Here is a 15,164-nt window from a genome sequence, read left to right on the forward strand (position 1 = left end):
ATTACAAGGAGATAACACTGAAGATTCACTAGGACTACAGACTCGGTTCTTACCTCTAAAACTCCTCTGTCAACCAGTGATCGCTTCAAAGTTGTCACCAACGTTTCCTTCAGTTTCTTATCTTGAGTAGTAAGATCAACACTAAAGTGCTCAGCAATTTGTATTAATTGCTCATTTGTACTCCTCTCAAGTAAAGATTCTGAGGGACAAACAAAGAAATCTTCGAGCACCGAAGACATTTTCTTTCACCAACTTACAACTAAGTGCGACAAAAATAAACAAACAAGCTGCTCACACATGTGAGACGAATGTATCTACTAAAACTACAACTCCCATAAACCACTGCTTCAAAAGGGAACTACGTCTGTACGTTACGCATGTACTCATTCACAAAAAAAAAAAAACTTTCCAAAGACTTACCTCAAGTCAAAAACATATAAGTAGGCTATGTTGGAAAAGGAAAAGAACGCACTAGAATTACGAATACAATTATTTGCAGGTTCACCTTTATGATCTGAGAATCTCCAGCTCCTATCTGAAAGAAAAAAAAAAAACGAACTAATTCCTACCTAGTCTTCGAAGGTGTACCGGACTCGGGGTGGCATTAAACACTGAACTCCATGACGATCAGTTTTTTAGACTAAAAGTCCGAAAGCGTACCCCCGACAGAGACCTAGATCTCCATATATATATATAAACACTCCGTACATGTGTGTGTGTGTTTGTGTGCATATACATATATATATATATATATATATATATATATATATATACATATATATATATATACATATATATATATATATATATATATATATATATATATATATATATATATACATACATATAGTAAAACGTAGATATTCTAATGATAAACATTAAATAAATATTAAAATAAACATACATCTGTATTTACTATAAATTAAATACAGATGTATGTTATAATATAATATAATATAAACTATTATTTACTATAAATTAAAGGAAGAATTTATTACATAAAGAAATAGCTTGATGATTGCAGTCAACACTATACTTTGAGTAAAAACTGACTGACATGTTTGGAATGTTATGTTAGTCAAGTTTGAATCAATACAAATAAAAAGATTAAAAAATTACAATATATTTGAAACTAGCGCATAATATATTTAAAGACGTTTGTTTAAAGTTTCTTCATTTATTGTTACCAGCAAAATAATCATATTATATAGATTAAAGAAATATAAAAAGGTGTGCACATCCTAAAGACCCAAAACTGGGTTCAGGTGCACGACAAAATATATCCTGGCCAGACCTTATGGTAGATTGAAACACTGCATGCAAATGACAAAAACCTGATAAAAAAAGGTCACTTTCATGATGTGGCTTAATGTATCATATTTCAGGAACTTTCAAATTGATTGCACATGTCTTGCATCTGAAGGGTGAATGGACAGTTTCAAAAGAGATTTGTTTGCATTTGAATAGGCGAGCATGTCTCAGAGACCTCCATTATTTAAAGTGTGATTATGCTGCATGAGATTCAGTATTGGTCAGAAGGATATTAAAAATCTGGAATATCTGTTTGCTGTCTGATAATTGGAAATATCTAGTTGGCCATTTTGACTTCAAAGGAATGTAGCAAGAAACCTGAGCTCATTTTGCAAGGGTCTGTCACTCCATCTGTGCAAGTCAGCTGAAAAGAGGTAACATCGCCCCCTAGAGGTTCATAAGATAGCATTGCTAATCAAGCATTGGCTTTGCAATAGCATAAATGTCTTCTGTCTCAGCTTGAAAAGCCAAAGATTAAAATGTCTACACACCCTTTATATAGAAATGATCAAATACTCATAAAATCACATTTTATTGTTTTCATCCTCTCCTTTGTGTGCATATTTTCCCCTGTGCTCAGCACTGCAATTTGATCCTGGATTTTTCAGTGTTTTTGTTTTTTTCTATGTAATGATTTCTAATGTGCTCAAATGCCTGCCCGCAGAGGAGACATTAGCCGAATGGCATGACTGGGTGTGGTGAAGCCATTTATCGGGCTGAGGAAGGGCGAGCAGTGGAGGATAAAGCCCCACGAGCACCCGCTAGTTAAAGTGGAACAAAAATGCATGTGCAGACATGCTACACGGACTCACCAATCCTGTGAAAGGGGAACCTGGCTATTTATCATCCCAGCCTCAGATTTGCTCTAGGGGCCCTAACCACACAAGCCCCTCCATGTGAATTGTCAGGGTATTAAAAAAAAAAAAAAGTCTTATACATTGAACCTCTCCTTTAGCAACATCTAAAGGCGTCTAATTGCAATCTTTATAGCCTAGAATGTATTGTGCAGAGAACAGTGCATTTGCTTTAAAAGCCAACTGGGAAAAGAGAGCAAGGAAGAAGGTAGTCTTAGAGTAATTTCCGCTCTTCTTAATGTCCTTTCAGGTAATAGATCAGACAGTGAAAGTTTACTGCTGAAAGGAAGACACGCTGCATATAATGTATTTCTGGATGCTAGGGCGTTTCTCTGGCCGCTCTTTCAAAGTAAAAAGCAATAAAGCCATTAACTCAGTACCAAAACCTAGGAAGCTGGCTATATTTTAAGACATCATAGCTGCACTTCCGGCACTTTCGAGTGTGTTCTAAAAGGCAGGCGGTAACATTATACTTCCTTATAAGAAATGTATAAGGTCTAATTGGTCTGAAAAAAAATCTGTGAAATTTACAGTTAAAACTGGCAGCTGTGGTTGGCAGAACTTTACAATAATAATAATCAAATGTAGCAACATTTTAGGTTTTACAGTTTCTTTTTTTTTTTTTACAGATAGACTTAAATTTCCAAAGAAAGAAAATATTGTTTCATATTTTGTATTTAATTCTTTTTTCTTATTTTATTAATTTCATTAATTGATGAAATAGTTCACCGAAGAATATGACTCATATAATAGTTAAGGTTAGTTCTTGATTAGTATATGCCTTAAAGGGATAGTTCACCCAAAAATGAAAATTCTGTCATTACTCACCCTCATGTCATTCCAAACCTGTACGACCTTCGTTCATCTTCGGAACACAAATTAAGACATTTTTGATGAATTCCGAGAGCTCTCTGACCCTCCCATAGGCAGCAAGGATCCTAACACGATCAAGGTCCAGAAACATAGTAAGGACATTGTTAAAATAATCCATGTGACATCAAGCGTAATTTTACAAAGCTACAAGAATGCTTTTTGTGTGCAAAAAAAAACTAAACTAATGACTTTATTCAACGATTCGTCTCCCCTGCGTTACCCTGATGCCATGTTAGAGAGTATCACATATGTAAACAACGTATGCAACATATGTACACGGATACGTTGTTTACGTTCAAATCAAATTATAAACAATGTAAACAACATATCCGTGTACATACATTGCATACGTTGTTTACGTATGTGATGCTCTCCAAAAATGGCACCAGGGTGATGCGGAGGAGACGAATTGTTGAAGTATTCGTAGCTTCGTAAAATTACGGTTGAACCACTGATGTCACATGGATTATTTTAACGATGTCCTTACTAAGTTTCTGGACCTTGATCGTGTTAGGATCCTTGCTGTCTATGGGAGGGTCAGAGAGCTCTTGGAATTCATAAAATATATCTTAATTTGTGTTCCGAAGATGAACTAAGGTCTTAGAGGTTTGGAAGTAATTAATTACAGGATTTTCATTTTTGGGTGAACTATCCCTTTAACTTATCATTAGTTTATATTAAAGTAATATATAATTTAGGTATTAGTACAGTACATGATTATTCATTGTAAAGTGTTACTGTTGCGTATAAAAAATTACGAAAGAATATATAATGCCTACGGCACCTTCATAAGGTGAATAAAATCATAAAGCGAAAACAATCCTGATGGGCATTTTTATTCATCATTTTGTAGAAATAGAGTAAAAAATTGTCCTGAAGTTTTTTGTATAAAATGTATATCTGAACATATCTGATATTGTAATTAAGACTACCCAACTTATAAATATGAACTTCCCAGGAGGACTTGAATACATGACAGCAAGGCAAGTTTTCAAAGACACTAAAGTCACCCTTAACCTCCTTCTCTTTTATAAACCTTCTCTTCTTCTCTTTTCCAATTATATTCCCTCTCACTTCCCTGTCTATCTTCCCCTCGCTCTGTCTACCCACCCTAACCCATTCTTCTCTCTTTCTCTCTGTGCTTACCTCTTTGTCTCATGAAAAAGTCATCAGGCCTAACCTTTCTGCTTACACGTGGGCAAGGGTGTCGCCAACAATAGACTCGGTTTCTGCAAGTAAAAAGACCTTGCTTTGAGTCAAGACACAAATAAATGCGGGAGGGGGACTTGTCCGGCAGTAAATGCCACACTGTAATTGATAAGAAATGAATCTCAATTAGGGTCATTAATCATGAGGAGAGGGAATCGGTGACAGGCTGAGCGCTCCACAGGCCGTCGTCTGCAGGCGAGCCGAGTGGCGGAAATTGTGAAATTACCTCAAACGTCAAACTGTGGAAGAAAATGCAATGCTGTCATCGCTGTCAGTGTCAGACGCTCAGACAATACATCCTAGCTGTAGGATCACACAACGTTAGAATAAATCCGCAAACAGGGATTGTCGTGTTCTGCCCGTGAGTTATTTGTTTGTTAATCAGCAGCGCCTTTGACGTACAACATGTGGTTTGCACAGCGCTCAACGAACAATGTGTTCCAACTGAACTGACATTGGTTTACTTATAGTTTTCATTGCAGTTTTGACCTTTTAGTGTCTGATCTGTCTAATGTTCAGCCTGCCCATTTCTTATCTGGCCTGGTTTATAAAAACATCCATTTATAATTGATGAGCACTGTGCAGTAATTCTCCCATCACAGACAGCTAACAACATACTATAACTCTATTGTTTGTTGGCTGTGTGTAGCATTCCCAGTTACACCATATTATTTGACAAACATCACCAATGGGGAAAAGACACAAACGTTTCAGCTACCAAGCCTTCCTCGGTGTGTGGAAGGCTGAGGAAGGCTTGGTAGCCGAAACGTTTGTGTCTTTTCCCCATTGGTGATGTTCGTCAAATAAAATGGAAAAAGAAGACTGTTCTCGTGAGTGCGGATCATAATTTCTTATATAAAGTAACTTAGATTGACGCACCAAAATAAAAAAGATCAAGTAACGGAGGAGTGTGGTGCAAACAACGTTGTTGAACTGAATTCCCAGTTACACCTCCATGAGCTGCATTCTCTGGAATCGTCCCTTTATCTCGTTTCCATCATGTCGTAGCTCTTTGTAATCCACATATAGACCATGTAAGAGTCTGCACCTGCACAGTTCTGCTGGAAGCTGCAGATTTACACAGAACAGACCTTTATCACAAGCTTCAGTTGTAGGGTGAAAAACCTTCTGCTTTAGATTTTATCAATAGCAGTGAACTTCTGTGGATTTTTTAATATATAATTCATCCCAAAGAGTCCATTTAAACAAACCTAGCATGTCACTTTCCAATGGGCTGACAATAAGATCTATTATATATGTAAATTTTTTTTTTTTTTTTTTTGCAGTTGGACGACGACATGTATTTTCATAGTATCAGGAGAATAAATGTGTGTAAGCAGCAGTTCACAGTTTTTGACTGTTTAATGACAGAAATGCAACATTGCAACATACAATGCTATACATATAGCATCATAAACAACATTAGAACAAGAAATGGGACTACAACACAAAAAAAAATTGTAAACTGAGTAATAATTGAGTAAATCATAATAATATTTGCATTGATTTCACATCCTTATTATTTTATTTCAGTTTCATGTATGTTTTAAAACCCTTTTTTATATATATATATTGACTGAATGTGTTAAAAATCTTATATTCAGAAACAGCTGGTTTACAAATATGTCATGTGGAGTGGTACCCCTCTTGGTTTCATTGAAATGATTTAGTCAAGTGTTCAGATGTGTCTGACCAGGTAAATTATGGATTGTGAGGTCTGTGTGATGATATGAATGTAATGTTTTTAAATAATTAAATATTTAAAAATATTTATTACAATTTTATTTTGCATCATTTTTAAATTAAATAGAATTGAAATATTTAAACAAAATGAGGCAGAAATGTCAGTGTCTGGTAGAATTGGGTATAGTATAGTTTTTCCTCAAACACAGTAAGATTTTGTCCTGAAAAATCACTTTTTACCACATCAGATACAGCTATATATGAAAATGGAAGAAGACACAAATAGTTAGGTACCATGCCAGGCTAAAAAAAACAACCCAGTCTCATTAGATTACACATGTCTGTGGTGATAAAAGCAAGTTCAGATTTATTCGAACAGATGAACATGAATCTGACCATGTTTTATTGCATCAGTTGTCGTATGTTTTATTCGAACAGATGAACATGAATCTGACCATGTTTTATTGCATCAGTTGTCGTATGTATTTCGGCAGTTCAGAAATTAAATGCCTCTTAAGTGCCACTAAAATGTAAACGCTCTATAATGCATTTAAAAAAATCATACCATCTATACTAAATTCTACACCAAAGTGTTAACAAAAGCAAAAATTTGACAAAAATTCCTTTGTTGAAGCATCCATGCTATTGTAGCTGGTTTTTACAAATCCTCAAGCCCTTTTATCATGTTTCATGAGACTGCAGTGCCATACCGGGTGAGCTACCAAGCAAGTTTACTACCTTAGAAAAATCATATATATAAAGTTTATTATGTGATGAAAACATTCAAATGTGTTATGGTGCTATGTTAAAAGCATTTGAGGCCATAACATAAGTATTGTGCCAGGTACCACACATAAATAAATCTTTATTAATTGATAATCTACCCCCATAACAAATTTGAAGAGGTAAAAAAGAAAGTTGTTGGTGATTTACTGCCACAATATTGTTCATTTCAGCTTGAAACCGCAATGAATTGTTTATATGGGATCGTTTTGCAAAACTGTAGGAAGAGGCACATAGCCTGTTTCTAGAGAGCCTAGGTTGGTTTCAAATGTTACACAATGTAATCGTTCCAACTTCTGAAGCAGTTTCAAGTAACACTCACTTCTAATCATTGCCCAATCTGATTTCTTATACTTTCAGTGAGCACAACAATTAAATCTGCTAAAGTGTCTTGACAGATTCATAATTTCACCGTTCATTACGATGATGAGTCAAACAGGACCCCTGGGACACCCCATCCGTGCGTCCATGCAAGAGCATCCACACAGGAGACATCCATGCAACCAGTGAAGCCAAGGCCTCCAAACACACACTTCAGCCAAGATGCTAAATAATTCATTGACGTCAGCTGAAATATAATCAGCAGCTTGCACATAATAAACCCACGCAGGGAAGCTAATCAATGCAGTTTCTGTGAGTGTACTGATATATATTGTGTGTGCAACTACCAAACATAGGTATTACTGCATTGGTGCACCATTTTGCCTGCATGTGTGTAAGTGGGTGGGCTTGGAAGTGCATGCAAGCATACTTTGTATTCTGCAACATTACAGTACAGATGGATGCATTTGGGACTACAGTAAGTGTGATGGTCAGTGCTATTGCAGTGTGGTTATAATGCTTGACTAAGAGTGTATTTGTGGTTAAAACAAACTATACAGTATACTGTTTCCATGCTGGGTCTCATCCTAATTAAACCACATTGCTTTGAAAGACACCACAGGTGAACTTACAACAATGCAATTAGCCTAGCCTCATGCAGAAGGTGCATTGATTACATGATTCCCTTTAAATTATTTTTTTTAAAGAACATTTTATATCACTGAATTCTCCTCTAGGCAACAAAATTATATTAAGCCTCACATTCACAGAGCAATTGCTCAGCCATTACCCCATCACAGGAGCATTTCTGAGTCTCAGGCTGTGAGGAGGCCTCCGGTTGATTAACAAGACTCTGAAATAGCTCCAATTCTCCCTGTCACTTGAACTGACTGTTGCTGAATCGAAGAGGTTGAATGCTACATTACAAAAATGACATGTGTGGGAATTTACAGCCTGCACACCAAAAGAGTTGTTGTCTGATTTGGGTTCTGCATGTGAAATGCGACTGCAGAACTAAAAATCCCATTAATTTTCTCCTTAGAAAGAATTATCATGCAATAATGTGGAAATCTTTCAAGACAGACTAAGACGCTAAAATTTATGTGCCTATAGATGTGTATTTTTTTATATATGATTCTGAGACTAACCAATCAGACAACCATGGATATTATATATATATATATATATATATATATATATATATATATATATATATTTATAGTATAAACAAGTTAATGCATTAATCGCATTAACGCATTAATTAACGCTGTCAATAATTATTTTATCGCCCAACGCAGTTTTTATTATTATTATTATTATTATTATTGCTCACTGGCTCTGAATTCACATACAAACAAATCATGGGTCACAGGAGGGGTTGGATGTTGATCAGTACTGGCGTGGGGTGGGTGTCATCACTCGTCTCGACCAATGAGAGCATTTGGGGTGGACTGCAGCAGTGCTCACATGAACGCTCCCGTTATTTTTAACAGAAAAAATATAACGTGCTCATAATCACGACTTCATAAGTGGGATAGGCTATAGGAAGTTTCCGATAGCACTTGAAGACGCACTTGAACACAGTGAAGTGCATATTTTTGTTAACTTTGTGGTTTATTATTTTGAGTCGTTTGGGACACGGTAACACACAGCCCTCTCACAAAATATTGCTTTACAAATCTATCACTTTTGCCGCTCAGAAATGTTAACGCAATCATGCTGCACGTATCAGAAGTTCCGTGCTCCGGTACCGCTCCCGAGCTCAACTGGACCGTGCTCTGGCCCACCTCTTCCAACTGAGCCAGGGACGGCTAAACGAACCACGCCCGAGCGTGGCATGGAGCGATTAAACTAGTCAAACGAACCGGGCTTTGGGGGTCAAACGCGCTCGGGAACGGTTAAGGTTGCCTAATGTGAGTACACCCTTATTCTCCCGCATCCTGCACACGAGTCTCTCTACCCGCCCGCATTTGCCCATCAAGTGCTGTCCCGCGTTCGTTTAGCCCTAATATATATATATACAGTGTTTGAAGTGGGCCAGTACGCACCGGTATCTCCACTTTTTTGTGCGTACCGGTGTAGTGCCGAATTCTGACCCCCGCCAGATTATTACCCCCCTAGTATTGGTAGGTTTAGGGTTAGGTGTGGGGGAGGGGTTAGGATTAGGGGTGGGGTTAGGATTAGGCAATCAGGTAGCGATTTCAACGAGGGGGGTAATAATTTGGCAGGGAGTCGAAAATAGGCACAACACCGGCACTTCTGCCATGTTGCCGGTACTCAGAGTAAATTTGTCAGGGTCTGGGTGATTAGGCTATATGATCCCATATATGATTAGAAATTATATAGAAACTATGTAAATCGGACTACCCAGATGGGATCACCTCTCATCTCGACCAATCACGTGAATGAACGCAAGCAGAGTCGTCTACTTCATTGTGTGGTGCGTGAGAGCATGTCAGGGGAGGTGCGCGGAGTAGTAGAATAATAATTAATTATTGATTACTAATTTAGTACTAATCAGTACTTTATAACTGAAATCATATCTTAAAATGAAAAGAAGCAGGCTTTTGCAATCACATCATTTTAAACCGTAAACTCCTGGAAAGTCGATTTCATCAGCGATTACAGAGAGAACAGTGACTTACGTCCAGATGTCAGTAAACTTATTCTTTTCAGCGTGTATTTGGCTTAAAAGCAAGAATGTTTTATAATGAACGCTGATTATGCAGTGGTCAGAGATTTAGCGATTCTGAATGGGTCTGTATATTAAAGGCAGGCGATTTAGTGGTCTTTGGCGTCTCCCTATGGTCGTGTTTGGTATCACAGCTTGAGTTGTGCTAATTTGTATTGAAAACTTTTATTTAATTATTGATTGATTGTGGCACTATACATACATTGTGAATTAATAAAAAGTGCTTATTTAATATAAATAAATAAATAAATAGGGGGGGGGGGGTACCAGCACTTATTTTTTTCCACTTCAAGCACTGTATATATATAGAATATGTATATGTATATTGATAGATTAATTTTTGCATAAAAAGCTAGGCCCCCCAAATATATAATTTTTTCTTTGTAATGTCAGTTAAACAGTTGTTTTATTTATGTTAAAATATTCAGTACATGCATAAATTTTTTGCATACTCACAGCTAGGATATGGGTGTCCAGTGGGTGGCGTTAGCCAGATGAAAATCCCAGAGCAAACCTGAAAGAAAAAAAGAGAAGAGTTAGTAGTAGTTCACTCTATGTTCTGTTGCACAGAGCTGTGGTGAGATCTGTAAACTGCTGGCTGAATAAACTAAAGAACCCAAAAATCAATCATGCTTGTTGCCTTCTTAAAGTGTGTTACAAAATACTAGCGACCAGCAGGGCTGGACTGGGGCAAAAAAAGTGACCGTGTGCTGGTTCTGAACACATCTCTCACTGACAAAGGAGTATAATTTAAAGGCTTGCACACTTAACTGTTTGCAAAATGAAGCCTTGTGCTCGTGCATCCTACCTCTCTCATTCGGCACAAATCCAAATATTCCGTAATATTTCCATATTGGCGATGTAACGTATCTGAATGCGAAACTATTATTTATTATGTACATTTTAGGGCCTTCTTCTTCAGTCACATTCCAATGGTGACACAGAGGCGGTGCGCTGATGTTTGTTTCACTGCATTATATTTTGATAAAGTACCAACTGCGCTGTCAAGTAAGCAATGCTGGAACTGACCTGGTGTGTGTGTGTGTGTCACCCTTTCAAAAGTATACTAATACACTCACCTAAAGGATTATTAGGAAAACACCATACTAATACTGTGTTTGACCGCCTTTCGCCTTCAGAACTGCCTTAATTCTACGTGGCATTGATTCAACATTCTTTAGAAATGTTGGCCCATATTGATAGGATAGCATCTTGCAGTTGATGGAGATTTGTGGGATGCACATCCAGGGCATGAAGCTCCCGTTCCACCACATCCCAAAGATGCTCTATTGGGTTGAGATCTGGTGACTGTGGGGGCCATTTTAGTACAGTGAACTCATTGTCATGTTCAAGAAACCAATTTGAAATGATTCGAGCTTTGTGACATGGTGCATTATCCTGCTGGAAGTAGCCACCAGAGGATGGGTACATGGTGGTCATAAAGGGATGGACATGGTCAGAAACAATGCTCAGGTAGGCCGTGGCATTTAAACGATGCCCAATTGGCACTAAGGAGCCTAAAGTGTGCCAAGAAAACATCCCCCACACCATTACACCACCACCACCAGCCTGCATAGTGGTAACAAGGCATGATGGATCCATGTTCTCATTCTGTTTACGCCAAATTCTGACTCTACCATCTGAATGTCTCAACAGAAATCGAGACTCATCAGACCTGGCAAAATTTTTCCAGTCTTCAACCGTCCAATTTTGGTGAGCTCGTGCAAATTGTAGCCTCTTTTTCCTATTTGTAGTGGAGATGAGTGGTACCCGGTGGGGTCTTCTGCTGTTGTAGCCCATCCGCCTCAAGGTTGTGCGTGTTGTGGCTTCACAAATGCTTTGCTGCATACCTCGGTTGTAACGAGTGGTTATTTCAGTCAAAGTTGCTCTTCTATCAGCTTGAATCAGTCGGCCCATTCTCCTCTGACCTCTAGCATCAACAAGGCATTTTTGCCCACAGGACTGCTGCATACTGGATGTTTTTCCCTTTTCACACCATTATTTGTAAACCCTAGAAATGGTTGTGCGTGAAAATCCCAGTAACTGAGCAGATTGTGAAATACTCAGACCGGCCTGTCTGGCACCAACAACCATGCCACGCTCAAAATTGCTTAAATCACCTTTCTTTCCCATTCTGACATTCAGTTTGGAGTTCAGGAGATTGTCTTGACCAGGACCACACCCCTAAATGCATTGAAGCAACTGCCATGTGATTGGTTGATTAGATAATTGCATTAATGAGAAATTGAACAGGTGTTCCTAATAATACTTTAGGTGAGTGTATGTACCAGTTAGGTACTAATATGTACATTTTAGAGATCCATATGTGTTTTAAGGTACCAATATGCACCATTTATGGTTAAAAGACATACCTTTTGTCCTAGGTTTCTGCCCAGGTATTAACGTTTGTGTCTTTTTTTCTGAGAGTTTATTATTAAATATTAAAGCAACAAAAACTTAACACATTTCTAAAATTCTGTCTAAAAATAAAATCTGTAGTAGCATTAAGGCTGGAATACACTACACGACTTTTAAAATCTGAACAGATTTTTAAAACATTAGGCATCATACACTTATCAACTTTGTAAATAGTGACAAAGGAAAACTGGGCATCATACACTACATGACTGAAGATCATACACTACCAGACTATAAAGTTGTTCTGATCACAATGAACTCACGCAGAAACGTGCGCCCTGCTGCTAGGAGATGCATGACAAATGAAACCATATGCGTTCTAAAATCGGCTGAAAATATCAAACATGTTTGATATCCTCCAACTGGATAGAATCAAAATCGCAGTCTGTGACCTTCATACACTTTGAGATTTTCTGTGGAATCTGTCAGCTTTAATCTGCAGACTGGCTCTGACTTTCCTCAACTAGCATCAACTTGTTCAGACTGGAAAATCTGTGGGAAATCGGGGCAAAAATCGCGTAGTGTATTCCAGGCTTAAGTTGGAGCTTATTCAAAAATACTATTGCTTCCCAACAAAGTTTTAATATTGTGATTCAAGGCTTAGGACTCTTCATTGAAAATGTTTTTGAAATGAAAAAAATAAATGTGGAAAAAAAAAAAAAAAAACAGAAATACAGCAAAAATGATACTGAAAAAGTGGGTGGTCACTGATGCATTCTGGTCTTTGTTGCTCATGTCATCTTAAATCACCAAATCTAACTGAAAATAAAAGACCTTTGGGTGCTTTGACACTACAAATGGCTGTCAGTGTGAATGCCTCTTTATAGGCTGTCTTTTAAGTTGCACAATTGTTTTACACTAGTAGCATCTCATTCTACTGCTACAGTCTTTCAGTTTTGGTGTAAAGGAAAATTTAGAATTGCATACGTAAATTAGTTGGCCAAAGTGTTTTAAATTATTCTTCCTGCTTTGCGTCGACTGTATGCTCGTTTGGAATTTGACATCATTATCGTTCCAGCGTGCCCTGTATTTGTGGCCGATTTTACCAACTCCGATTAGGCTGAAGTCTAATTACTTTCATTTAGTAAGGTATTAATTCAGAATTCACCCTCTCCCCACTCTCATTAGTTCCAGCACAATCTATCAGACGGTATAATTACAGTTGCCTGTTTGGAGTATAGAAAAGAGGAGGAAAAGAATGAAACGTGCCCCTATGACGATATTCATCGACTGATATATAAACATGATTTCTGTTGCTGTATAGTTCACTTCGGTTGTTTTATTTCCTTGGTTGACATTTATGTGGTTTTGGTAGTTTTACATCTGGGTTATAGGTGGTGTGAGTGAACGGTATAGCCCTTTAAGGAGTTGTTTGAGCATTTGGTTTATTGTTGCCATATACGTCTGGCTTGTTTCATCAGACCTTGAGAACCGCCGCAGGTCATCAGACATCCAGGAGCTTTCCTGATGTCACACTCAGATAGATATACACTGCCGTATGACCCTTCAGGCTGTACAAGATATTGTCAAAGCGATCTTCCTGATATGTTGTTCTCTCTCTCTCCCTCTCTCTGAGGATAAAGTGAGTCACTGTTCTGTTGTGCACTGAGTAAATCTGCACCGTTTGTGTGTTTTTACACGAGCTGGATTATTTTTATTACCTGTAAAGCATCTATGAACACAATCATCCATGGCTGTAGATCCGAGGAGGACATGTCCACACCAACAATCAACAGTGCAAGATGCCCTTAGCCACCCCTTATTGGCCCTCTTAACCATAGATGTCCCAAAATCTTGTCTCAGTACATTTAATGAAAGGCTATAAATTCAAGTTTATTTGTATAGCGCTTTTTACGATACAAATCGTTGCAAAGCAGCTCTACAGGAATTTAAGTTTCCACAATATATTTATATATTGTGGAACCTTAATATGTTTGACTTATGGCAAAATTTGGTAATTCTGTATGTTGTCTGAGCATTGGCGTCCTCTGAGGGGTTGGCATTATCTTTTCTCAGGTGTTCGGTCATCTCAGATCATTTAAGGGTTGGATCCAGACTGAAGCTTCTGTCATTCCTAGTTACCACGGGATGTTAATCCCATGACAGAAACAGAGAAACAAATAGAGACATAATTAGCATAGCTGCTGTTCCATCTAAGCAAAAATGATTTGTTCAACCCAAGCTAAAGAATAATAATAATGTACATTTGATCAGATATACTACAGTACAAGATTATAAGATGCATTATGTGAATGCTTGGCTAAAGAGATGTGTCTTTAATCTAGATTTAAACAGAGAGTGTGTCTGAACCCCGGACGTTATCAGGAAGGCTATTCCAGAGTTCGGGAGCCAAATGTGAAAAAGCTCTACCTCCTTTAGTGGACTTTGCTATCCTAGGTAATACCAAAAGTCCAGAGTTTTGCGACCTTAGGGAGTGGGTTGGATTGTAGCGTGGTAGAAGACAAGTTAGGTACGCAGGAACAGACACAGTCTGTATAGATTGGACAACGCAAGTACTTCTATCTTTTAAGTGGGTAGAACAAAAGTCATCATAGCAGTTATTTGAGAATTGGCTTACTAGTCAGTAATCTTATTAGATATGTCAGTTAATCTGAACATGAATATTTGTGCATTTAGATTCATTAATCTAATTTAATGTTTTTTTTGTCTATTTTTGTGGACACATTAATGTTTTTAGATTTGTCTGTATTTTAACGGAACTGGTACTAGAATTATTAGAATTTAATAAAATCCTATATTGTAAATTTTATATTTCATTTTAGCTTCAATACTTACTGAAACCTATATAGAGGGAAACTGAGTTCTATAAGATATACAGGTGCGGGTCATAAAATTAGAATATCATGAAATAGTTGATTTATTTCAGTAATACCATTCAAAAAGTGAAACTTGTATATTAGATTTATTCATTACACACAGACTGATATATTTCAAATGTTTAATTCCTTTAATTTTGATGATTATAACTGACAATATAACACATTACAACACAGGCTTTA

Source organism: Barbus barbus, assembly GCF_936440315.1.
Source record: "Barbus barbus genome assembly, chromosome: 22".
In the NCBI taxonomy this organism is placed as follows: domain Eukaryota; kingdom Metazoa; phylum Chordata; class Actinopteri; order Cypriniformes; family Cyprinidae; genus Barbus; species Barbus barbus.